The sequence below is a fragment of the Protopterus annectens genome, chromosome 6.part0, assembly GCF_019279795.1.
Source record: "Protopterus annectens isolate FY-2018-M chromosome 6.part0, PAN1.0, whole genome shotgun sequence".
NCBI lineage: Eukaryota > Metazoa > Chordata > Ceratodontiformes > Protopteridae > Protopterus > Protopterus annectens.
The window spans coordinates 1,776,226,223-1,776,250,930 of record NC_056737.1 but is presented as its reverse complement, the minus strand read 5'-3'; positions in this window follow the sequence as shown (position 1 = coordinate 1,776,250,930).

The window sequence follows — 24,708 nt, the reverse complement described above, 5'->3', positions numbered from 1 at the left end:
ACTTACTTTAAGGAATTACTCCCTGTAAAACCCATGTCAGCCAGGGAGTTCCTCTGGCTCCTGGGATTCATGGCCTCCACCATCCCCATGGTTCCCCCTGGCAAAACTTCCCATGAGAAAGCTCCAGTGATACTTGAGAACAGCCTGGAAACAGCATCTGCACCCCCCCCCCCTGGAGCTCATGATTCCAATGCTCCCATGCCATTTCAGAGAGTTGAACTGGTGGATAGCCCAGATAAAGGCCAACACAGGCCTGCCCCTGCAACCCCTGCCCTCCAAACAGGACTTCACAGATGCTTCAGACACAGGTTGGGGGGCAACCTTGGGAGAATGGAGAGTGAGAAACTCACGGGCCCTCATTCAACAGAAAGAACACATCAATATCAATACCACTGTGCTGTGGTACATCAACAAATGGAGAGGAAAAGGTCCTACCTCCTGTGCAGGTTGGCCCTGCAGGGATGGAAAATCACCCTAGACAGACAAGTCAACATCCAAGCTGTCTACATTCCCTCAGCAGGCAATGTGATGGCAGATACTCTAAGCAGGACCATGATTCTATCTCAAGAAAGGATGCTAAACAGGGATGTATTTCTGGACCTGGTCCATTGATGGGGTATTCCAAATGTGGATCCCCCATGAACAAACAGCTTCCAACCTTTAGCTCCAGAGTACTGCACCCTAAAGCATGGAGGGTGGATGCTCTCTCATTCCCTTGGAAGGGGATCTACGCTTATGCATTCCCCCCTTCCCTCTCATACAAAACGTTCTGCTGAAAATTCAGAAAGAACAACCTCAAATCTTGTTGGTGACTCCCCATTGGCCAAGACAGCATTGGTTCCCCCTATTACTCCATCTAGCCTAGGACAATCACCACAAGTTACTCCAATGGATAGACCTGCTCACACAGGAGAGGGGAACACTCATACACCCACACCTGTCCACTCAGCCTTACAGTGGGAGTGATAGGGCACTGATTCCCATTAGACACCTTTACACATAGGATGTGCTTCAGGTTTTGCAGGAGGCCAGAAAATCAAATACCAGAAAATCATATCTTTCAAAGTGGAAGAGGTTTTCTGCCTGGTGTCAAAAACACAACTATAGACCCTCCAGTGGTCCTGTCCTACCTGTGTGAATTGATGAAGTTTCGACTGTCTTATTCCTCTGTCAAGACCCATTTATCTGCCATCTCAGCATGCCTGCCTCTCACATCTCCTTTGGCTTCTTGGCTGGAAGTTAAACTTTTCCTAAAAGGGGTTCTGCACCTCAGACCCCCAAATGAACTCCATTCGGCCTCATTGGGATCTTAACTTTGTACTGGAGAAATTGACACTGCCAGCCTTCGAGCCAGCGAAAGACTGTTCTCTCCAACATTGTACTTTAAAAACTTTACTCTTGGTGGGCATTACTTCAGCCAGAAGGATCTCAAAACTACAAGCTCTTATGACCTCCCATCCTTTTACCGTTTTCCACAAAGGCAGGATGTGATTGCGCACCAGTCCAACCTTTATGCCCAAAGTGGTCCATGACCTGTCCCTGAATCAGCCCATCAATCTACCCACATTCTATCCTTCACACCAAAACCTGGCTGAAAAGATTCTACATTCCCTAGATGCTCACAGACAACTTGGATACTATCTGGTCAAGACCAAACCCATACATAAATTGGATAGGCTCTTTCTGTCTTACCACCCAAGAGCCATGGGACACCCTGCTTCCAAGCAAACCATATCCTCTTGGATATCTAAAATGATCACCTTTGCTATAGAGCCCATGGCAGAAGGCTTCCCTTCCTAGTAAAGGCACACTCCACTAGGGCAGAATCCTTCCTTGGAGCCTTTTTCAAGGGTCTGGATACAGCTGCCAGTTTAGAAGCAGCTACATGGTCCTCTCTCCATACCTTTACCAAACACTACAAGTTGGACATTGTTTCTAGGGCCAGAGAAGGATTTGCCAGAGCCATCCTTCATGGGTTTTGTGGAACATGCTTCTGTTCCTCCATCCAAATCTTAATGCAGGAGCTTTTGCACTCTCCCTTGTGTTATGAATACAGCAGCAAATAAACAGAAGGACATAGTATTGTGTAAAGTCTAACCATAACTTTAGATGTCCTTCTCTTGTACATGCTGCAATATAGTTTCCCACTCTACCTTCCTCCTTGCACTTGCTTGACTCCTGAGTACCCATTCTGTAGTTGCTGATTCCAGCTGCATTCATTTGTGAGGTAGGTGCATGCTGATGTCTGTTTTGTACCCGGCATCTGTTTATGGCTAACATCCACAGAGAGAGACGTGGGACATCACACACATCCTAGCAGTAGCATCTATTGTTTTTAAAATAGCCGGACGTAAGAGAGTCTATCAGAGGCAGACTCCCTTGTGTTATGAATACAGCAGCATGTAGAAGAGAAGGGCATGTAAAGTTATGGTAAGATTTTACACAACAATACTTTCTGAATGGTTACAGTTCAGTCTGTCCTGCCTGTTCTGTACAAGGACAGTTGGATGTGCTCTATAGATCTCAAGGATGTGTACTGTCACATCAGAATAGACGGGCACTCCAAGAGACACCTGCGCTTTCAGCTGGGAGCAAATCACTACCAATTTAGAGCACTGCCTTTGGAACTCACCACCACAACCCCCACCCCCCCCGGTGTTCACCAAATGCATGGTAGTTGTGGAAGCTCACCTGAGACTCAAAGGATTCCAGGTGTTTCCCTATCTCAACAGTTGGCTCCTCACCACCCCAACCAGGCATCAACTTCTACAAGCCAGGAATTACTTGCTTCAGATCTCCAATTTCCTGGGCATTACAATAAAACTTGCCAAATCGAAGCTGACTCCTGTACAGACTGTGGAATTTATAGGAACCCAACCGGATACTATGACTCAAGTGGCATTGTTACCTCTTCATTGCATCACATCTTTGAGAAATCAGGTGCAGGACTTACTGTCTCATCCGTCTCCTCCAGCAAAACTAGTGTTACAAGCACTTGTGTCAATATCTACTGCCATTCTTCTAGTTCCTCTAGCAAGATTCTTTATGCAAATCCTTCAGTGGACACTTGGAAACTGGCAGTTCAGTGGTTCTTTCTTTACTAGCCCCTGGCATTTCCCATAAAACTCACCCCAATTTGCAAACGTCATGTCAATATCTACTGCCATTCTTCTAGTTCCTCTAGCAAGATTCTTTATGCAAATCCTTCAGTGGACACTTGGAAACTGGCAGTTCAGTGGTTCTTTCTTTACTAGCCCCTGGCATTTCCCATAAAACTCACCCCAATTTGCAAACGTCATGTTCACTGGTGGATCCTGTCAGCCGACCTGTTTCTGGACAGACCTTTCTCTTCCTCACCAATAGCCACAGACACTTCCCAATGGGTGTGGGGGGGGGCATTTCATGGGAAGGATGGTCCAAGATACGTGGTCCCCCTCAAGACCAAGTTGTATATCAATGTCTTAGAGGTGAGAGCAGTCTTACTAATGTTGCAAACCTTTCAAGAGGTTCTCCCTCTAGGGACTATTGCAATCCATATGGACAATATGTCAATAGTCTGGTACATCAACAGACAAGGAGGAACCTGTTCCTACCCATTGTGCAGAGAGGTCATGAGAGTATGGGAATGGGTGATCTCTTCAGACAGCTTTTTTATTGCAATGCACATACTGGTGGAAAACCAAAGGTCTGACAGACTCAACAGTTCCATTCTGATTCTTTACGAGTGGTGCCTTAATCAAACAGCAGCGAATATGATCTTCAGCCTTTGGGGCCAGCCTTGCTGTGACCTATTTTCCTCTCCCCTCAACAACAACTGCATCAAGTACTTTGCTCTGATCCTCCACTTTGGGGGAGTCACCGAGGGATGCTGTAAGTCACAATTGGCCTCCCCCTGATCTCCTCTATGCTTATCCCCCTCTACTGCTGATTCCAAAGTTTCAACAGAAAGCAAACAGGCTGAAGAGCTCAGTCATCCTCGTTACCCCCTTCTGGCCTTGACAGGTATTGTTCCCCTTCCTCTGGTCTCACTTGAAATATCCTCCATTGAGACTCGGGCCCACTCAGGATCTCTTATCTCATCCACCGGGAATTCAGCATTCCAGTCTCCAAGCCCTCAAACTGACTCCATGGTTTCTCCACTTCCATTGATAGTAAGATGGTCCAGGCTTGCTTCCTCAGGTCATGACATTATCTTGGCCTCCCAGAAAGCTTCCACCAAGAAAGTCTACAGAAGCAAATGGAAAAGAGTTTTTATATGGGCTTCTGAGAGAATATTGACCCCCCTTTTCAGCACCTATTTCAGCCATTCTTCTTTTTCACACCATCGTTTTTAAGGAAGGGGATAGTTTTTCTACTATTAAACTTCAGTTAGCAACCATATCCAAGGTCCATCCTGGAAACGAACCACTCTGACTTCTTACAGAGTATGTAAAGTTTTCATGAAGGGAGTTTTCCTCCTTAAACCACCAATAAAGTATCCCTCTCCTCCTTAGGATTTAATGGTGGTCCTTCAGGGCTTAACCCAGAAAACTTTTGAACTGGCAGACAAATGTGACATGAAGTTTCTTCCTTGGAAAATCTTTTTGGTAGCTATCACTTCAACAAAAAGAATTTCTGAACACCAGGCCTCATCAGCTAGGCCTCCTTACATTATTTTCCATAAGGATAGGGTGTCTCTATGAACAAAACCCTTCCTTTTTTCCTAAAGTGGCCACTGAGACTAACATTAACCAGTCCATGCAGTTACCAGTTTTCTTTCCAAACTTTACTAATAAGGGTGAATATATGCTGCACCTTTCTGACACCCGCAGGCAGTTATGTTTTTATCTTCACAGAATGAAACAGTACAAGAGGTCTGATCAGCCATTTGTATCCTTTTCCCCTAAGTGCTTGGGTCAGGCAGTAGCCAAAATTATTCTGGCAAACTGGATTACTGATAGTATCTCACTGATATAGTCCCAGAAAGATTTGGATTTGCCTAGACCACGTACCACAAGATATATGGCTACTTCATCTGCCTTTTCTTCAAGAACCTCTATTGACGACATCTGCGCTGCAGCCACTTGGTCAAAAACACGTACCTTTTTTTTACATTACAAATTAGACATTGTCTCCAGAAGCAGAGCTTCCTTCAGTTCAACAGTGCTTCAGCATGTCCTTCCTTGAGGGCCTCCCAAGAGTTATGTAGCTGGAAACTCTGACCCATTTATGAGGAAGAATGAAAAGGACTACATCAGATTTAGAAGTCATGTACTTACCATACCTTGGCATCTGTGTTGTCCATTTTCATTCTTCCTCACCTTCCCTCCCAACCATCCCTGGACCTGTCACTCCTAGAAGGATCTTTGGATGTTATAGGAACCTTCATGTTCCTGATTTGAGCCTCATCTGTCACTTGCTTTGGTCTGTCTGTATAATACAGTGGGTAGTAAGGCAGCAAACTCAATCTGAGGAGTTGGGGATGAATTAGAGCATTATAGATAGAGGGAGGAGCTTGACATTTGGATGCAAAGTCTTGTAAATGAGGAAGAATGAAAATGGACAGCACAGATGCCAAATTATGGGAAGTATATAACTTCTAATTTCTTCTGTTGTACAGGTCAGTACTTATTGTTTGAAGGATGTGTATGATTCTGTTGATACTTCTGTCAAGGCTGTGGCCAGTGGTGTTGTTTTAAGGTTTGCTTGACTGCATTCTCCGAACCTCCCATATGATTTTAAATTGGCCCCTACACTGCAGATGTAATCAAAAAATGTGATGAAAGGAGCAAGCTGATCCAGGGGATCTCTATGATTTTTCAGTTCTCCTTTTCTAAATTGTCCAATGGATTTTCTTTCTCCTCATCCAAATTTGGCAAAAAAACAAAATAAGCAGTCTCAACAGAATTCAGGTAAACATACATTTAAGAAGAAGTGGCAAGTAGATTCCAAAAAGAAGTCTCAAATCTCCCAAAACCAAGAACAGTCCAACAAGTCTAAAACTGTTCAAGAGACCTTGTGATTCCCTCCTACCCTGGGCCCTTCTCTCTTCCAGAAAGTCTGAATCTCTGTTTTCTCTTTAGCAATAGATTGTTTTAGACAAATGGGTTCTGAAAATCATTCAATAGGGTTACAGATAGCAGTGGAAAGAACTTTCTCCTTTCCAGGGGTCATTCCTCATCCTGCAGATCAGGCTGTTTTGTTTCCTCATGTTCTTCACATGTTGTCCCAAGTTCCTCCTTCCCAAGTAGGGAAGGGATTTCATTCAAGGATGTTCTTAGTGTCAAACAAAAAAAAAAAAAAGAAAGAAAAGAAAATGCTTGGAGACCAGTTGTGGATCTTTGTTTTCTAAACCTGCTTGAGGTAGTGCCCAAGTTCAAAATGATGTCACTTCACAACCTGTTGCCTCTTATTCCTTTCAAGTTTCCTGATAACACTACACATAAGAGATGCTTATCATCACATCCCTATTTATCCAGACCTCAGGCATTTCTTAAGGTTTTCTCAGGATCACATTATCAGTTCTCTACTGTACCCTTTAGACTATCTGCTACACCAAGAGTCTTCAGAAATATGTAGCTGGAGTTGTAGCTCATATGAGTCTACAAGTTATCCACAGTTTTATATATTTAGATGACTTTCTTATCTTTGCAGTCTTTTTCATAATGTCAGGAAACTTTCTCTTGGGGGAGAGATCTCTTGCACAAGATGAGATTCCAAGAGGCCATTCAAAAGTCTTGACTCGCTTACACTGCTTTGTGTTTCTGGGATGTCAGCTATACACCTCATTTCAAAGAGCTTTCTTGCACAGGGAAAACATTTTTATTTACATCTATTTCTAAGGTTTTCCATTCAGACTTCAGGGAATACCTCAGAATTTTGGATCTCATGGCATGTGTGATTCTCATGATCCATCTGGCAAAACTCCATATGAGAAAGCTACAGTGGTATCTGAAATCTCTTTGGTTCCACCATCAACAACCTTTATTTTTTCAGATCCCAGACAAGGATTTTTCAGAAGAGAAATGTTTTGGTGGAGACAGCAGATATCCTTAAATCCATGTCTCCCCATCTCCATTCCTGCTGCAAAGCAGTCAGTCACCACTTATGCTATAGACTTTGGGGACCAGTTTTGGGTTGGTTAAAACAGACAATGCCACAGTCATGTGGTACATCAACAAGCAAGGGTAGAACCAGGTTGTACCTTCTTTGCAGACCAGCCATGTTAACTTGGGATATAGCTTCACATCACAGTCTTATTTTATAGGCATCCTGCATTGTCAGAGCAAAATTATGTGGCAGATAAGCTGATCAGGACCAGAGCAGATCCTCACAAATGAAAACTAGATGGGGGGGGGGGTGTTCCAAGACCATTTCTGGTGACTTCCTCAAGTAGACCTCTTTGCGTCCTCTTTCAGTAGTCGGCTGATAAAATTCTATTCCAGGACTCAATGCAAGAATGCCTGGTAGACAAATGCCTTTTTTGGGAGGCTAAGAATGTCCCTGTATGTCTTTCCACTAATATGCAGGGTACTTCTGAAGATTCAGGAAGAGTCCCCCAAGATTGTTATGGTGACTCCCTTCTGGCCCAGGCAGCCATAGTTCTCCTTGCTTTTGGAAATGGCCAGGGGCAGTTACCACAAACTTCCTCACAGAATGGATCTGCACACACAAGAACAGGGGTGTTTGATATACCCCAACATCAGTCATCTTCATTTGACTGTCTGGATGATAAGGTCTTAATTCCTTTTAGGCACCTGTATTCTGAGGACATGCAGATGCTGCTAATGGAGACAAGAACGCCTGCTACTAGAAAATCATATATTAGCAAATGAAAAAGGTTTTCTAATTGGTGCCAGCAAAATAACCATCGCTCATTCAAGGCAAGCTAGCTGTTCTATGGTTTTACAGTATTTGTGTGAATTGCTATCATATGGCCTTTCTTTTTCCTCTATCAGGGTTCATTTATCAGCCATATTGGCATGTCTCCCCATGGGTCCCCTCTTTCAAGGCAGTCTTATGACAAGGGTTTTTTGCATAAGAAGCCTACAAGTGAACCAGTGGCCCCTCCTTGCATCTAAATGTTGTGTTAGCTTCTCTAACATTTGCTCCATTTGAACCAGCTGATCTGACTGACTTGAGGTTCTTAACATGAAAAACAGTTTTACAATTGCCTTGTCCTCTGCAAGAAGGGTATCTAAGTTGCAAGCTCTTATGGTGAGTCAGCCTGACCTCATTTTCCATAAGGACAGGGTTTCTTTGATAATTAACCTTTGTTTTATGCCTAAAGTGGGATCCAAGTTTGCGTTAAGCCAAACTATCCATCTCCCCCCCCGCTTTCTTTTCTGAAGCTAAAAATGAGGGAAAAAAGATACCCTGTACCTTGGATGTACACAGACCATTCTGATACTATCTTGACAGAGCTAAATTTTCAGGTCTTCAAATCAATTCATTTATTGTGGAGGTAAGAAGAAGGAAGAGCAACCCGTGTCAAAAAAAGACTATTTTCAAATGATCGCCTAAGGCTATTACTGTTTGTTATACTCACCATGACAAATCCATTCTAGGCACCATCAAGGCTGACTTTACCAGGTTCTTGGTTCCATCTATGTCTTTCTGGAAAGGATTGAATTCTAGAAGTATTCTAGAAGCTGCTACTTGGTCCTCTCTACATACATTTACAAAACACTACAAGCTTGATTCCTTCTGTAGGTCTAGATCAAGTTTTGTAAGGACCATTCTCCGGGGGCTGCTGGACCCTTCTCCTTCCACCTCTCAATTATAATTAGCTATGGTAATCTATCCATATAGCTAAAGCAGCGATCAGTGTGAAGAACATATTACAATTGTGTAAATTGAACTTCCCATAACAGTAGATGTTCAAATGATCACTGCTACAGTAGCTGCTCCCTCCCTGCCTTTCTTCCTTCACCCCCCTTGTTTTTGGTGTATATTTTACGTCACGGTGTGGATATTTATTTTTTGTTATAGTATTGGCCTTTTCAGGGGTCAGCTTCCCTCTCTGCCAGCAGGAAAGCTCTACAGGCCTTTACTCCCAAACTTGTCTTTTACTCAGCTCAAGCTGCCTGACATTTTGGGTATATAGAAGGTGCTCTGAAGCTTTGGAATCTGGCCAGCTGTTGTGTCCTTGGCAGGATATATGACCCATATAGATAAGCCTACTGCAGCAGTGATCATTTAAACATTTACTGTTGTGGTAAGTTTAATTTACACAACTGTACTTTTTTATAGTGAAATAAGGCATAGAGTAACATAGCTCAGGCAGTTTGATGGAAGACAGTGAGCACTGTCAGATGGAGAAGTAATAGGGAAAAGGCTTTGGTAGAAATGTATTCCTGCTTAGAGTTATAGTTCATTGCTCTGATTGTTAGATGTATTCCTGCTTCTGTTCTAGTTAGAAATATATGGTGTGGCCTAAAATTTTAAGTACATTCACAGCAGGAGCTTCTATGTCCTGGAAAGGTAAACATATTAGTTGTGAAGTATGTCACAGCTCGGGAAACCAATCACTGTGTGCATGTGCACCAAAACACAGCTTAGTTACTGCTTGGACAAATATGGAAATCCAGTATAGCCAAAGAAAGTGAAAAGTTTGTGTACATTAAGCTACTCTGGCTACATCTGACTACACTGTAGCCTGTTGGTTACTACACCGAAGGAAGTGGAGGGTGCTATTCAATAACTAGAAGGCACATCATGTAAAAGCCATAGCAGTAGTATACAAAGCTGCTATTACTTCATGGGTACAGTAAATTGGCAGTGACGAGTTAAGAGAGACAGCTAAAAGGGGCACATAGTAGGAGCCTGCACACAGCTACAATTTGCCTTTGTATTTTGTTAATATGTAACATTTGTGAGGGGTCGGTTGGTGAAGTTGTAAAGTGTTTGTTGAATTGAAGCTGGGCATTAACATAAATTTCTCCTATAAAAAGCTTTAAGGAAGGTTGGATGGGGGAGTACAGTATCATGGGTTTTTCCTAAATGTATTTATAATGTAGAACCATTAAGACAGATATTTGTAAGGTTGCTACAAGAATGAGTTTTTGAGTAAGTTTATAAAGTGGAGCTATAAAGTATGTTGTGTAGTTATGGAAGGGGGACTGTGAAATAGGAAGTTGTGTTTAAAGGGTTGGTAAACTATAGAAATGGTTAGACTTTAGTGGGAGGAGTTTGATGCTTGGTGAGTGGGAGAGGATAGCATAAATTAAATCATTTTGGGGGTGACTGGGAAATTGGGCGTGGGAAGGAACTGTAAAGGGCATGGACTCCCGTGTTAATTTGAAATTATTATTTAGCACATGCACAGTTTGATTATGTGTAATGCTTCAGGGTTCTGCAGATGCTGCAAGTGTGGACATAAGATCCCCCTTCCCCACAAGGACACTCGCTATGTTTGCCTGATGTGCCTTTAGGTAGAACATTTAGGTGCTAGGCGGAATATTTATTGAAAAAGTCAGTTCCAGGACATGGGACTGATGGGATTGTTAACCTCTGACTTTTCTAGTTCGAAGCCCAGCATGAAAAGAAAAATGAGGACATTATGACCAGAGAGTTTTGCAGGTCTCCCCTTTCAACAATAAAAATGCCCCAGGTGGTGTTCTCTCCTCAGAACACTTCAGCATCTTGGTATCAGATAGTCATTACTGCAGTCCCCCAAGTGAAAGTTTGTGGTGTTCTTGACCCTCCTGTAAAAGAGAAGGTCGGTAGTTTTTCATCAGAGAAGGCATTGTCTGGGTACCTAGAGGTCAAGACTATCTTCCTCTGTGTTGACTCATTCAGTTAATTGTCTCCATAGTTCCTCTGCTCATGTTTATTGGCAGAAAAGGATGAATGCACTTGAAATTAAGATAGGCACTCCTCTGTCCCATCTATGTTTAGGGTGGCAAGAGAAAATTCTTTCCATCTCCTTCCTCTTGGCTTTTAGTAACAGGTGTTATGGTACTGCTTACAGATCTGCTGACTCCTTCACTGGCAATGCAAGCCCTTAGAGTTTGCACCAATGGTTTCCTCTGCATTGGCAACCTCATCTCTGAGCTTCTTCTTGTCAAGCATTACTAGAGACCAGTTGGCAGTATAGATCGATTGGCACAGATTTCTGTTTGGATATCTTTGAGGCCATTTTCTGTGTTTATTATATCAGTGTTTAGTGCCTTGGTACCTAAACTGTCTTCCTTATGGATGTCTGTCTCAGTACCAGGAGTCTGTATGATTGCTTTGACAACATGTACTTGCAGTAATGTCAAGAAGTTTGCCAGCCTTGTATGTACTGAGCACTTTGGAGTTGCTTATTCTGTGTTAGAAAAGTATACACAGGCAACTTCAAGGTTTAGATAACATTGCCTTGTACTTGGAACCATCTTTATTCCTACTTTTGGATGTGCATTGATTCTGTTGCTTTCACCTTATTGTCTTCTCACTCATATAGAGGTATGAGACTAACAGAGTATTCTGTAGGGAATTTTTAAAGTCTGCCAATTGATTACAGTCCCAAAACATGTTCCCAGTTACCTTTCTTCTCCATCACACCCCCCAACACTTGACATCTACCTGAGAAAGAGTTTTTGGGAGTCTACTTTGGGTATAAAAATATCTATTCAAACACTTCCAAGCAGAAATCCTAAATCTTCTAGAAATTGTTATATATTTAGGAGCCATACATATGTCCTTCCATTGTTTCCTTGTGAATTACTTATCCAGTTTTCCATTCCTATCTTTTGTAACCTCCTGTAATTGATTCCTGTAGTTGTCAAGCAATATTTTATATGTCCTACACATTTTTTATTTTTAACAGCAGCTTTTGTTGTACATTCAACTAAAAACTCTACCAGAGTAGATCTTTCATCAAGGATTCCCCTATCCCTTTCTCTTTGCCTAGACTCCGATATCAATACCTGATGGCGAAGGCAGTTTATAGCCTGCAGTCTAAATGTCTTCGTGGCTATTTCCCATTCTTTACCTTTCCCCTCTCTACTTATTTGCTACCCATACCTTGGTTCCTTTGCCAGCTGTCTCCAGTAAATTCAGGACCTATCTTGGCTATTTTCTGTATCGCTAATTGTAGGCATTCCTATCGGCACAATCTTTCTCCATTCTCATGTTGGCTTAGTTCTTAGAATACTTTCTCCTACTTTATGAATATAATATTCTGTGTGGCTATTTTCCTTAAGGATCTGCATAAAAATCCTACTCTTTCCTTATTCCTTGAATATCCCCCACTTTCATCCTCATCCCTTTCATCTTTGAATTATATCTTTCTGCTTGTTTTATGTATGTAAGCCTTAGCTGTGTAGCTGTGAAATAGCCATTCAAGTCAGGTAATCCTAATCCATCTTCTGTTGGAAGAATTAATTAATCTCACTTGACCCTTGCCCTTTTCCCCTCCCAGATAAAATCTTTCAACTATTTATTTATTACTGTCCACACCATCTCTGCTGGTTGATAAAAATATGCCTGATCTGTATATTAAATTAAAGGGACTACAAATATTTTCACTGCTTGTATTTTGCTATCCATATCCATAAACAAGAGCTTCCAGTTCATTAATTTTTATATTGTCATCTGTTTAAGTCCTTTCCCACATATCCATAGCTGCCATAACAGAATCCTTTTTAATTCATACTCCTAAATACTTTGGTTTTCATCGTGTCCCCTTAAATATGGGTATTGCTGGACCAATTCTTGTGTGGGTACGTAGTTTACAGCTGTAGCCTTTGTTTTATTTTCACTGATGTTGTATCCCAGGAAGACTCAAAACTGTCTCAAGGTGTTCCACAATGCTGAGATGTCTGTTTCTGTTTTTATCAGGTACAAAATAGTAGTCTGCAAATAGTCAACTTTTCCTGATTACCATACCATTTATATACATGAATTCTGGGGTCCCTTGTTTTATTTCCCAATGGCTCTAAATTTATAGCAAATTTATATCCCTGCATTTCTGAATCCCTTAGTTTTTTTCCAATGGCTCTTAATTTAAAGCAAATAATACAGGGGAAAGAGGGCACCCCTGTCTGGTTCCTTTGTTCGGACACAACTTGTCAGAAAGGAACCATTTCACTTTAAGTTTTGCCACTGATCCCTCATATACTCCTAATTAACCTTATTGTATCAGGGAATGCACGTTTCCATTGGCATACTCATAAAATCACAGTTTACTCTGTCAAATGTTTTGTCTGCATCAGTACCTACCAACAGTGGCAGTATTTTCTTAAACTCTGCTTCCCTTTGGATAATCATTATTTTATTAATGTTGTCAAATGTTTGCATCCCCTTCACAGAACCACATTAATCCTTATCTATCAATTTTGTCAACATCTTTGCCATTCTTTTAGCTATTACAGGCATAAATACTTTATAATTATGGTTTAAAATTGAAATGGGCCTATTTGAAGCTGGGTCTGATGGGTCTTCTCCATTTTAGGTATTAGAACTACCATAGCCTTCTTCCAGGACATTGGTGCTTCCACTCCTTTTTAAAATACTGTTGAACAAAATTTTCCAAATCTTTATAACATTATTCTCTCCTAGCTTCCAGTCTTCCACAGGAATACCATATATTCCTGGAGACTTTTCAGTAGTTTGATTGTATATTGCCATTTTTATCTCATATTCTCCTATATTAATTGTCAAGTCTAATTTACTTCTCACCTTGGCACTCTTAAGCCTTCCTTTAATATTTCCAGTTGTACTTTTTCTTGAGTTCCACATTTCTTTGCTTACTTTTTCTTGAGTTCCACATTTCTTTGATTTATACAAATTTTATAACATTTCTGAAAATATCTCTAATACTGCTACAGGATGTCTGGTTATTTTTCTTATTATAGGCTCTCATGTTTGACAACAACCCTTTTCCACTTTCTGTTGCCCAAGTCATTGTGCTTAAAGTTTTTGTGCTCTGGAGTTACTATCAAAACAGTTGTTTAAACTCATATTGTTCAGGCACTCCCTTATTTTCTCTTTAGCACTCTGCAATAACAGGTGTTCTTATTCTGTCAGATTCCCCATATTCTTCAGTACTTTGTCAGCTCCTGTAAATATTTCATGTGAGTTCCTAATCATATCTCTTTTTCATTTATTTCTACACTGTTCTTAAACTCCACTTTCATTTTATCCCACTCACTAGCTATAACATCTGAAGAAATTTCTGTCTTCTCTAATAACTCTTGAATAATTTTCACAACCCATTCCTTCAAGTCCTCTTTTAACAGGTAGTTGGGGAAGTGCAAGTGTCTAATTTTTACTTTATTACCATGCATTTTTATCTTAGTTGTTAATCAGCACATAATCTGATATAGTTAATGGATGTTTGTCGAAGGTTTCAGTTAAATGCAAATATAATTTTTGTATAGTCTAGCCTGGTTATTGTATCTTGGGGAATAATATGTAAACTTTCTCTGAGCTTCTACTACTGAATTTATGCATACATATATACATACATACAGATATTTCAAGCATGGGCATTAATGCCCTTCTAGCTTGCCAGTATACCAAAACACTTGATCCCATAATACATGTCCAGGCTTTTCTTAAAAATATCTAAACTAGTACTTGCTTTAATGTAATTTGGTAGTCTGTTCCATGCATCAGCTACTCTGTCAGAGAACCAATTAGTACACTTCTCATTGGTTGTCTGATGATTTTCTAGTACTTTTTGTTAACCCCAAACATTCCCAGAGGTAGTTGTTACTAAATGCCCTATATACTTGAATAAGATCTCCTCTTAGATATCTGTAAGAGACACTGTACAAGTTCAGATATTATAGTCTTTCATAATAACTTAAATTTTCACATCCATGGATACCCTTGGTATATTTCTGTTGTACTCTTTCCGGTTTACTCATGCTTGTTTTCTTATAGGGTTTTCATATTGTTATTCCATACTCAAGCTTGGGTCTAATGTAACTAACAAACAATGACTTCATTATTTTTGATTTCTTAGACTTTATAAATATTTTTATACAACCTATAGTTCTATAACTATCATTAACCAATTGATTGATATGAGTAGAAAAACTCATAGCTGACTCTACCCATTTACCCAGGTCCTTAAATGAGTCTACAGTTTCAATTACTGTGTGCTGTATTAAATATTCACCTTTCAATTTATGCCTACCAAATCTCACATGCTTAGTTTTTGATGTACTTAGCATATTATTCTCCTGTCCCCAAGTGATCAATCTAGTCAAGTTATTTTGCAGACATCCCTTATCTGTAACACGTGTAATCAGTTTACCTAATGTCAGGTCATCTGCATATAGACTGTAGAACACCTCAGATGAAAAAGGTCTGAAATATACAATCTAAAAAAGTAATGGCCTAGGACAGAGCCCTGTGGGACACCCTGACTGTAACCAAGGATTTTTCCTGTCCAGTTGCTGTACACTTGACATGTCCTATATGTAAGAAATACAGCTATCCATCTTATCAAGAGTACATCAATACCTAGTTGTACTATTTTATTGATCAGTGTTATGTGTATGACCCTGTCAAATGCTGAAGTTAAATCTATATAAATTACACCACAGCACAATTTTTCATTCATAGCTGCTATATTGTTATAGAACATCATGTTACAGGTGGTAATAGATCTGTTTTCAAGATATGCATGCTGATATATGGTTTCAAGTCCCATCCTATCCAGTTCTGACAATAACGTATCCAGTATTACCTTCTCCATAATTTTTCCACAACATGAAAGTAGACTTAAGGGTCTATATGACTCTGGGTTTGTCATACTCCCCTTTCCCTTAAAAACAGGTTTAATAAGCACATCTCCAATCTCGAGGAATCTCCCCATATTTATATGGCCTAGTGAATAATAGATATAATGGTACTGTAAGTTCTTGCCGAAGTGTTCTTAGTTCATTGTCACTAAGTTCGTCTCCTCCCTGTGCTTTGTTTGGATCCAGTTTCCGCAGTTCATTTTCAATATAATCTAATTTGATTCCAGTATCTGGGGTTATCTGGATGTCACTAGGACAACTTACTCCTTATGTGGAGCAAACTGTTTTGCATAATGATTTTGTAAATATATCTATAATCTGTTGTGTCTGAGAATACATTTTAGAATCTGCAGACAGTTTATCAATTTGTGAGTCTTTACTCCTTCCACATCTTATGTTTCTGTAAGTAGATTTCCTGTTATACTCAATATCTTTATATAAATTTTCTTTAAATTTTTCTTGATCTTGCCTCACACTGTGCTTAATCTGTTTGTTTATTTCAGTTTTTAAAATTGGAGTTTGACCTGTCTTCCATTTCTTATATATTTTTTTGTCTCTCACCTTAATCAGATATCTTGTTCTTATGGAAATATATCTGCCTGATGTTGCATGCCTAGATCTTGATGTTAAACATTTTTTGATTTTTTGCACTCAAACAATTTATCTTTAAAAACTTTCCACATTCCATTTGCAGTTTTTCCACTGAACACCTCACTCCAGTTAGTTTTATGTAGTGACTGTTTTGCTTCCATATAATCTGTAATTAACATTCTGTGCATTGGCTTAGATTTCAGTTTGGCAGAATTATCTAGCAACAAATTAACCTTTATAACCACATGTTCACTGCACATTAATGGCGGTAAAACTTGACTTGACGTTACAGTAATTTCTTTGGGAACACAAACTATGTCTAGTATGTTCCATCCCCTGGTAGTTTTTTTTAACAATCTGAAGCAATTGTTCCTGAATATACACTGTGAATAATTTCCTTACTAACGTTGTAGAATCCGTATTATTCTAGTCTGTTTCTGGTAAATTTCAGCTAATATTATTCTTTCCTCCTGTGTTTCATGCAAGAAATGTATGAATTCCTCTAGGTCATCTGCACTTGACTTTGGTGCTCTATACACTCCAACAATTATATGTTCCAGGGCTGTCTTTATTGTCACAGTTACACAGTCTATGTATAGTATTTGTATTATCGTTGAACATGTAATAATGACAGGTCTTATCTTTACTCCTGATCATAACACCTCCATCTGATTTTTTATTAGAATGTCTGTTAAATTAAAAACATTTATACCCTGACAGAATTGGTTTCCAGTCATTGTTCTTTAACCATGTTTCACAAACAATAACATCTATCTTGTGGGAATGTAGCACATTTTCTAATAAAAATGTATTATTATGTCTTCTGTACCAAATAATTTCTTAATTTCTCCAGAAATGTAACCACTTTTGTTACATTTTCCCTTCTAGGTTCCTCAGGATGCATCCTCACTGATGCAAATGAAATTCTAATGCCGATCTATAAGTAACATTCTCTGCTGAAAGCTGATTATTTCTCACAAAATTTTCTTAAGCTCCGTAATCGCAGTTTTAGGTGAAATATGAATATATGCCAGCATAATCCTCCTCTTTTCCAATAGTCCTTTACTAGCACAAATGTGCCATTAATACCCTCCCCCCTCTTCTAAAACTATTGGAGCTCCTCTAGCAATAAAGTACTCCCTCTTTTTTCTTTTCCTGGTTTGTTGAAAATTCCTCCTAAAATTATTTCTTTATCAAATTCATATGCTCATTTCTTTCCAAGTTTTGTTTCCTGTAGCATTACTATTTGCACTCTGCATTTCTTTATATAATTTAATATTATTTCCTTTTCCTCTATACCTGTGAGGCCATTAATGTTCCATAATATGGATAGTGTAGACATTATGATAAGAAGTTATTCCCACATATAATGACAGATTTTAAAATGTCTATTTCCAGGTTTTATGTTGCATGCACTCACTAATGTTTGGCAAGCTGATCCTTTATACGGTTGTTTCTTTTCTTTTCATCTCCTTATGAACCTATCACATTTTACAAGACTCTTTGTTTTAAAGAAAACCCACCTAAAAAAAACTCTTGAACAGTTCCACCACCTATTAACTTAAAACAAAGACACAAAACTACGTATCAAATAATGAAATCTAACCCTTCTGATAGGAACAGTTGTCCCAAATTGACAGCTGCATACACAGGCATCACCTTAAGTTAAGGTTATCCATGCTTCCATGCTAATAAGCATGTTACAGCTTGTGCTCCTACACAGTAATTGTTCTTGTCTTATCGTTAGTCCCCTCCCAGATGTGGAAAACAACTTGTATGTTTTCAGGAAACATTAACTTTTAGCCTTAAAAAAGTGCTGTGGCTTTTATTGTAGTTTGTCTCCACAGAAGCCTCAGCTGCATACTTTTCAAACTGGACATTTATTTACTAAAGGAAATTACATTCAACATTCTTATATTTGCTTACACAAAAATATTTATTATATTATGCCAGTGGTCCTAATCCATTCACTTTTTGCACCCCACCCCCACCTCAGCAATTCAAGTTTACAGTATGTTATCTTAAATATGCCCACCCTTTGCTCTCTTTTTAAACTGTAATGCCTACAGTCTTTAAAACTAAAAAAGGCACTTGTTTTGTAACTTTATCATGTTCAGCAATAACCATAAAAGTTTTACTATAAAACATGCAATTTATATCATGAAATGTTTTGTAGAAATACTGATAAGAACATAAATTGTTTTACTTAGTTACTTTTTCCTTACAGTTAATGTCCTTCCAAGCATTAATGGCATGAAGTGTGGTATACACTTTTCAGCCCTCCACAAGTTTAACAAGTCAACAAAAGTCTGATCTTTCTACTTTTTCTTGCAAAGCCATATTTCACAAATGTGATTCATGTTTGGAATCTGTAATTTATTAACTAATTCCAGTGTTGCTGTTTTCTTCCTGTTCATCTCCATTTCCCAAACCCAGACTCTGGTTCAAGGAACTCTCAATTCTTCTAGTCAACTCTTGTGCTTTTTTTCTATCTCTCAAGTGTTTTCCTTTGGAACATTGGAAAAGGTTTCATTGATGAAGTCTCTGCATGAGCTTTATCATCAAAAGAATGAGAAGCAAAGTCCCTTTCTGTTTCTTGGCTCACTTTTTGTTGGACAAACTTGCATTTCCCTCCTTAGCCTGTTCTGCAAGAAAAATGACTGATCTTTCAGGAAAATAAATATTCTGAAGACAGCTGGATATAACAGCTTGAATCTCGCACCTGCCTCTCGACATTCCCTGAGTTCTCGGAAAATGTGATTCTCTTCTGCCTGGTGTACAGTGAATGATCGTTTTCCATACTCCCTCATCTCCAATTTTTAATACTTTGCCCTTCTGCCACAGTTTTTATAAGGATTAACTCTTTCTGCTGGTATGATTGTATCTTTAATACAGGTCTTAGCTGTTTCCTCATAGCCAGGTTTGGAGCATACACACGATATGCTCTTTCAAGCAAATCTTGCTGTGGAATACCAGTCCAGTTGCTTATGTGTGCTTTCATAAAATCAATGCAGTTTGTTCCTTCCAGTTTCTCTGGTACAGCTGAAAATTGCAGGTTTTCCCTGTGTGCTTTGTCCTCTACCATTTATTTTAAATAGCTCTTCTCATGCAGTCTCATACTTAGCCAGCCTTTTCTTCATTTCAACCTCTGATTTTTGCAGTTTTATCAGTTCATCTGAATAGGCATTTAAAGACACACTCATTTTTTTCCAGCCTTTTGTTATTTGAGTTGATATACTCCTTCAATTTTGTTTTAATTTTAATCTGCTCTGAGTACATTTGATTTAATTTTCCTGTAGATTACTGCTAACTGTATCTTGCACAAAGGCTGGAGCTTGAACTTCTTTTTGCTGAACAGTTGCAGGATTCATCCTAGTCAGCACTTTCTCTTTTCCACTTGATTTCTTTCAGGCTCTCTTAAGTTTCTTCTTTGCTGGCATTCAGGCAGTGTACTTACTGGCCAGTAACTGAATTTACTAAATCTGGCAGAATTGCTGGTCCCTATCTCTGTTTCTCTTTTCACATTGAGACAACTGAAATGAAACTGTTGGTCATTGTGCTGCCACCTTGGAAGCCCTTTGCAGAGGACAATCTTAGTTTCCTGTGTGACTTCCTCTCCCTCATACTTGAATAAATCGCCTTAGTGTCCATAGGAACTCCAGAGACTAACCTAGAAGGGGTGACTTCCCATAGTTATCTCGTAATGACCTGAGAAGATTTTAGAATTGTTGAGACAGTGGGGGTCAGGACTTACTGGTTCAATATCCCAGGATAAGGAAATTCTACAAGAGTTTTTTTTTTTTTTGCTCAGTCTCAATGATGTCTGGGTGGTTTCCCCTGGAGACTGCATAGCTTTACTGGTTGTGCAGAGAAATTAGCAAGAACAGCCTGAACAGTATTTTATGGACAACTGTAGGACTGTGAATGCTGGAGTAAGGATCCTTTATCCAACTCTATTGTAGTGGCCACCACTCTCAAAAAGCTATCTGAAGAGAGCCTTGAAGTTCATCCCCACAATGAGGAGTCTAGGACACTGGAGTGCTTTGGGAAGCATGTTTGCATATTAAGGACCTTCTCATTTAAACCTCTGAATGATCTGAGGCATATGACAAAGATTCAGCATAACTTAACTGTGAAAACAGTAGAGATACTGTGCAAGTTGCCCAAGTGGACTTTACATAGGTTCATAGGTGGTTCATAGGTGTTTGCTAGGCTAATGGCCCTGGGGCCTTTACAAGCCTAGCCCATAGGATTACCCTCGTATCATGCCACCCGACCTTAGTTCCCAGAGCCTCTGTCCAGTAAAGCCACTGGAGTGATCCTTGGGGTGAATTTTCTATTTTCCATCCACTCATCAAAATTTCTCTTGAAGAGGGCCAGTGAGGCACCCTGCTTGACATGTATGGGAAGTCTATTCCATAGCATGGGCATTCTTTGGGTTATGACCCTGTCCCTCCAGCATGTTCTCTTGATTGTGGTATGGGTCAGACATGGCTTTGTAAGTCAAGCAGAGATAGCCTCTAAGTAGGCGATATTAGACAGAGATTAGTTGGAGTATTTTTAGTCTGTCCATGTCGAACAAATGTTTAAGGCCTAGGATCCACTTTGTGAGGTACTCTTGTGGCCTCTCCAGTTGTTGCAGGTGTTTAGTGAGGTACATGCCAAGTGGGGCATTGTACTCAATGATTGGCCTAATGAGGGAAGAATTGAGGGAGACAATGTCCTCTTTCTTCCAGGATGCAAAACCCTTACTAATGAGATGTGCCACATAGAAGGACTTTCTGACCACAGTGGCAATATGGTGGTCAAAAGAGAGGTTGCTGTCAACCTGTGTTCCCAGATCTCTTATAACGCCTTCTGTGTTCAGTGGACTACCATCGATGTGGTAATTCATGGGAACCTGGTTTTTCCCAAAGGGGATAACGACACATTTTTTGGCATTGAGCTTAAGGCCATGGTCCTGACACCAGTTGTTGGTCTCAGTGAGGCCTTTCTGTAGGATGTCAACATCAGTTGGAGAGTTAATAATAGCTCCCAACTTGCAATCGTCTGCAGACTTTGTCAGCCAGAGTCCCTTCGTGTTGGCCTGGACTTCAGAGAAGTAGACACCAAACAGGAGAGGATCCAGGACCGAACCCTGTGGAACTCCATTCATGACTGGTTGGCAGTCTAACTTGGAGTCAGCTACTTTCACACTGTGGTTTCTACCTATGAGCTAGTTTGCAACCCACCTAGTGATATAGGGGTTGATGCTTAGCTTAGTGAGTTTTTCTATGATTCCTGAGTGGACAATGGTATCAAAGGCCCTGGCCAGGTCAAGGTAGGCTGTATAAACCACCTTGCCTTCATCAACAACTCTGGTGACTGACTCAAAGAAGTTGACCAAGATGAGCAGGCATGATCTACCCTTCACAAAACCAAACTGTGTGGGATCCAGAGTTTGGAGATTCCCTATATCCTTGTTTATTAGGTCCATGATGATGCATTCCATAGCTTTGCATATCAGACTCATCAGGCTAATGGGACAATAGTTTCCAGGGTCTGTAGTTACTCCTCCTTTGTGGAGAGGGATGACTGTAGCAGTGCACCATTCAGTAGGGACAAAGCCTGAGGTGAGGCTGTGATTGAACAGGGCACACAGGTGAGATGCCAGTTCACTCTGTAGTTCATGTAGAACACAGCCAGGGATATTATCAAGTCCCATAGAAGCTGTATTTTTGGCTTTGGACAGTGCTGTTTTAACTTGTGCAGCAGTAATACACCTGGGAATCTACTGGTATTGTGACTGGTCCCTTGGGGGGGGGGGGTAAAGTTGGCACTGAATCTGTCGGCCAGTATATTGTCAATATCTGTTGGCTTGGTATAGGAGGTACCATTGTGCAGTAGCTCAGAGCAAATCTGGGCATTGTAGTGAAGATTCTTTACATAACTATAGAAAGCCTTGTGGTTGTTTTTACTATCTGCTGCAATTCTGTTTTCATACCTAGATTTAGAGGATTTGGTGAGACATCTCAACTTTTTGTTGAGGCTGATAAGGGTGTTTTTCCAGTCTTGGGACTTCACCTTATTCCGCATCAGTTTCCTCCTTCTGTTGTAGTTTGTTTATGGCAGGGGACCACCAGATTGGCTTCCGTTTTTTGGAGGAGAGCATCTTGGTTCTGTTTGGTATGGCGAGATCTATGCATTTGTGTATGTGTTCATACAGTGCATTGGTGTATGATTCAGCGGTCATGCAACTGATCTCCATTTGCATGTGTTCCATGAAGTTAACCAGCTCTGTTTTTAGGAGCCCAAAGTTAGCTTTGGAGAAGTTTTTCATGGTGGTTACCTTTGCAGGGGTGGGTGGGGGGTGGAAGGGATTTGTTTACCAGGTGGCTATATTGACTAATGTAAATAACTTTTCTAAGTCTACTGCATATTGCAGTTGAGGCAGTCCAGTCAGCAGAGTCAGGCATTTCCATTTGTTCTTATGCCTAGTTCAGGCAATTACTTTGCAAACAGCGTTAGGGAGTCTTTCACTAATATCACTTAACTATATCTTGTTTGGACCCCAGGTGAAGGAAGGCTGTAGAAAAGCAAATAAACAAGAAAAATGTTTGCAGCTGTTGAATTTAAGCTCTCCTGAAAACATTTTCTTATGCCTGTTTCTGTGGCACAGAGGGATGGAGTCCTAATTAGAATACAAGATACTGGGGTTTGAGTAGTGGCCTTGTAGAAGCCAAGAAGAAAGGAAGATGAGGAGTGAGGAAGCATTTCTTGTTTGTTTTTGGTGGTTGCAGTCACCCAGGGAGTGCATGAACATGGGATGATTTTTGCATTAGAGACCATAGATACTTTCTGTATTGCTTGGAGGTCAGTGGCATGGTTGCTTGCAGGGAGATGCCCAGCGTTGACAATCATTATGTGCCCCTACCTTCTCTAGTGGAACCAAGTGTGTGTTGGGACTTGTGGTTAAAAATAAATAAATAAGTAAAATTAAAACCTACCCACTGTCTTCCTTAAATGATGGCTTCTCTTGGCCAACTCAGCCTGTTATGAAGGAAGGAAAGAACTGATCATTACTGATGATCAATGGGCAGTGGGAGAGGGAAAAATGTCACATCAGCAAAGGAGTACAAGAAACCCGTGTTTTAAAAATAGTCAACAACTACCCTTTTAGCACATTGGGACAGAAGCCAATGTGTTTGGGTGTTCCCAGACTGACCTCTGCTCTAGGGGAATAGGTAGTCTTCAAAAATGTGTATTCTGCAGCTCTGTGTGGCAGGGCAACTGCAGTATTCTTGAGGGCTTGCCTGTCTCTGGAGCAATTTTGTGAATCTGATCTGCCTGTACCTGTCTGCATTGTCACACTTCACACAGGACAAGTGGATCTAACAGGTAGTATCTAGAGGCTCTGACATTTCCTTTATAACCTCTGCAAGGCCAGTATCCTCAATTGTAAACTTCCGACCCTATCAAAGGTACACAACTATGCTAGAATTAACACGTTTCATATCAAAATAGCTATTCAAGAGGTTTCAGCAGATGAGAACAAGTATATGGAGTTTATTTCAAGTTTCTTTTTCCTTTCATAGAAAACAGGGGACCTCAGGCCCATACTAGAGCTAAGAGAATTTTTGGATCTTCACATAATGGAAGGAGGGACTGTTCTGTTTAAATATCTGGAAATTATTTGCCCTTCAAGATAGCTAAAGAGTCCAGAAAGTTCCCATACTTCAGAGTCTGAGACAGTCACTGTTGCCTCTGAGCCCTTCCAGTTGGTCTTGCCACAGCACCCAGGGTGTTTATGAAGTGTGCAGCAGCTGTAGTAATCTATCTCAAGCTGAGGGGTATTCAAATTGTTAATTAACCTACACGACTGGCTCTTCATGACAGAGGAGTCACTTAGGCCAAGGAGCAACTTAATTTGACTGTTCATGACCTAGGCGATATCACTGAACAGTTAGAGCCACAGCAAGCAAATACATGAAGGCCTGACTGGCCTTCCACTACCTAGAATTGCCAATTTTCTATCAACCATTTGCAATAACCTGAAGTCCCCAAAACTGACAGCTGTTTTATGCCTCTGTGTTTTGGGTCTAATGGCAGTGACAGTTTTTATGGGCCCTTTGCAAGATTCAGAATGTGAGTATGTCACTGGATTCTCAGGATGCAGTGGAGTCAGAAGCTGGACACAATGTAGCTTCCGTTTCGGCTATTAGAGTTGCCATGAACACTCTCCCTGGTGACTTCAGCAGGACAAATGTTCACTGGGTTATCTTTGTCCTTCCCCTAGTGTGGTTGCCACCACAGATGCATCTGCTTTGGGAAGTAGTCTTCTATGGGGAACTACCACATTGTCAATATGCCTGTGAGAATTGACCTTAATGAGTGGGATTTGGGAATTTGTGTGGACAGT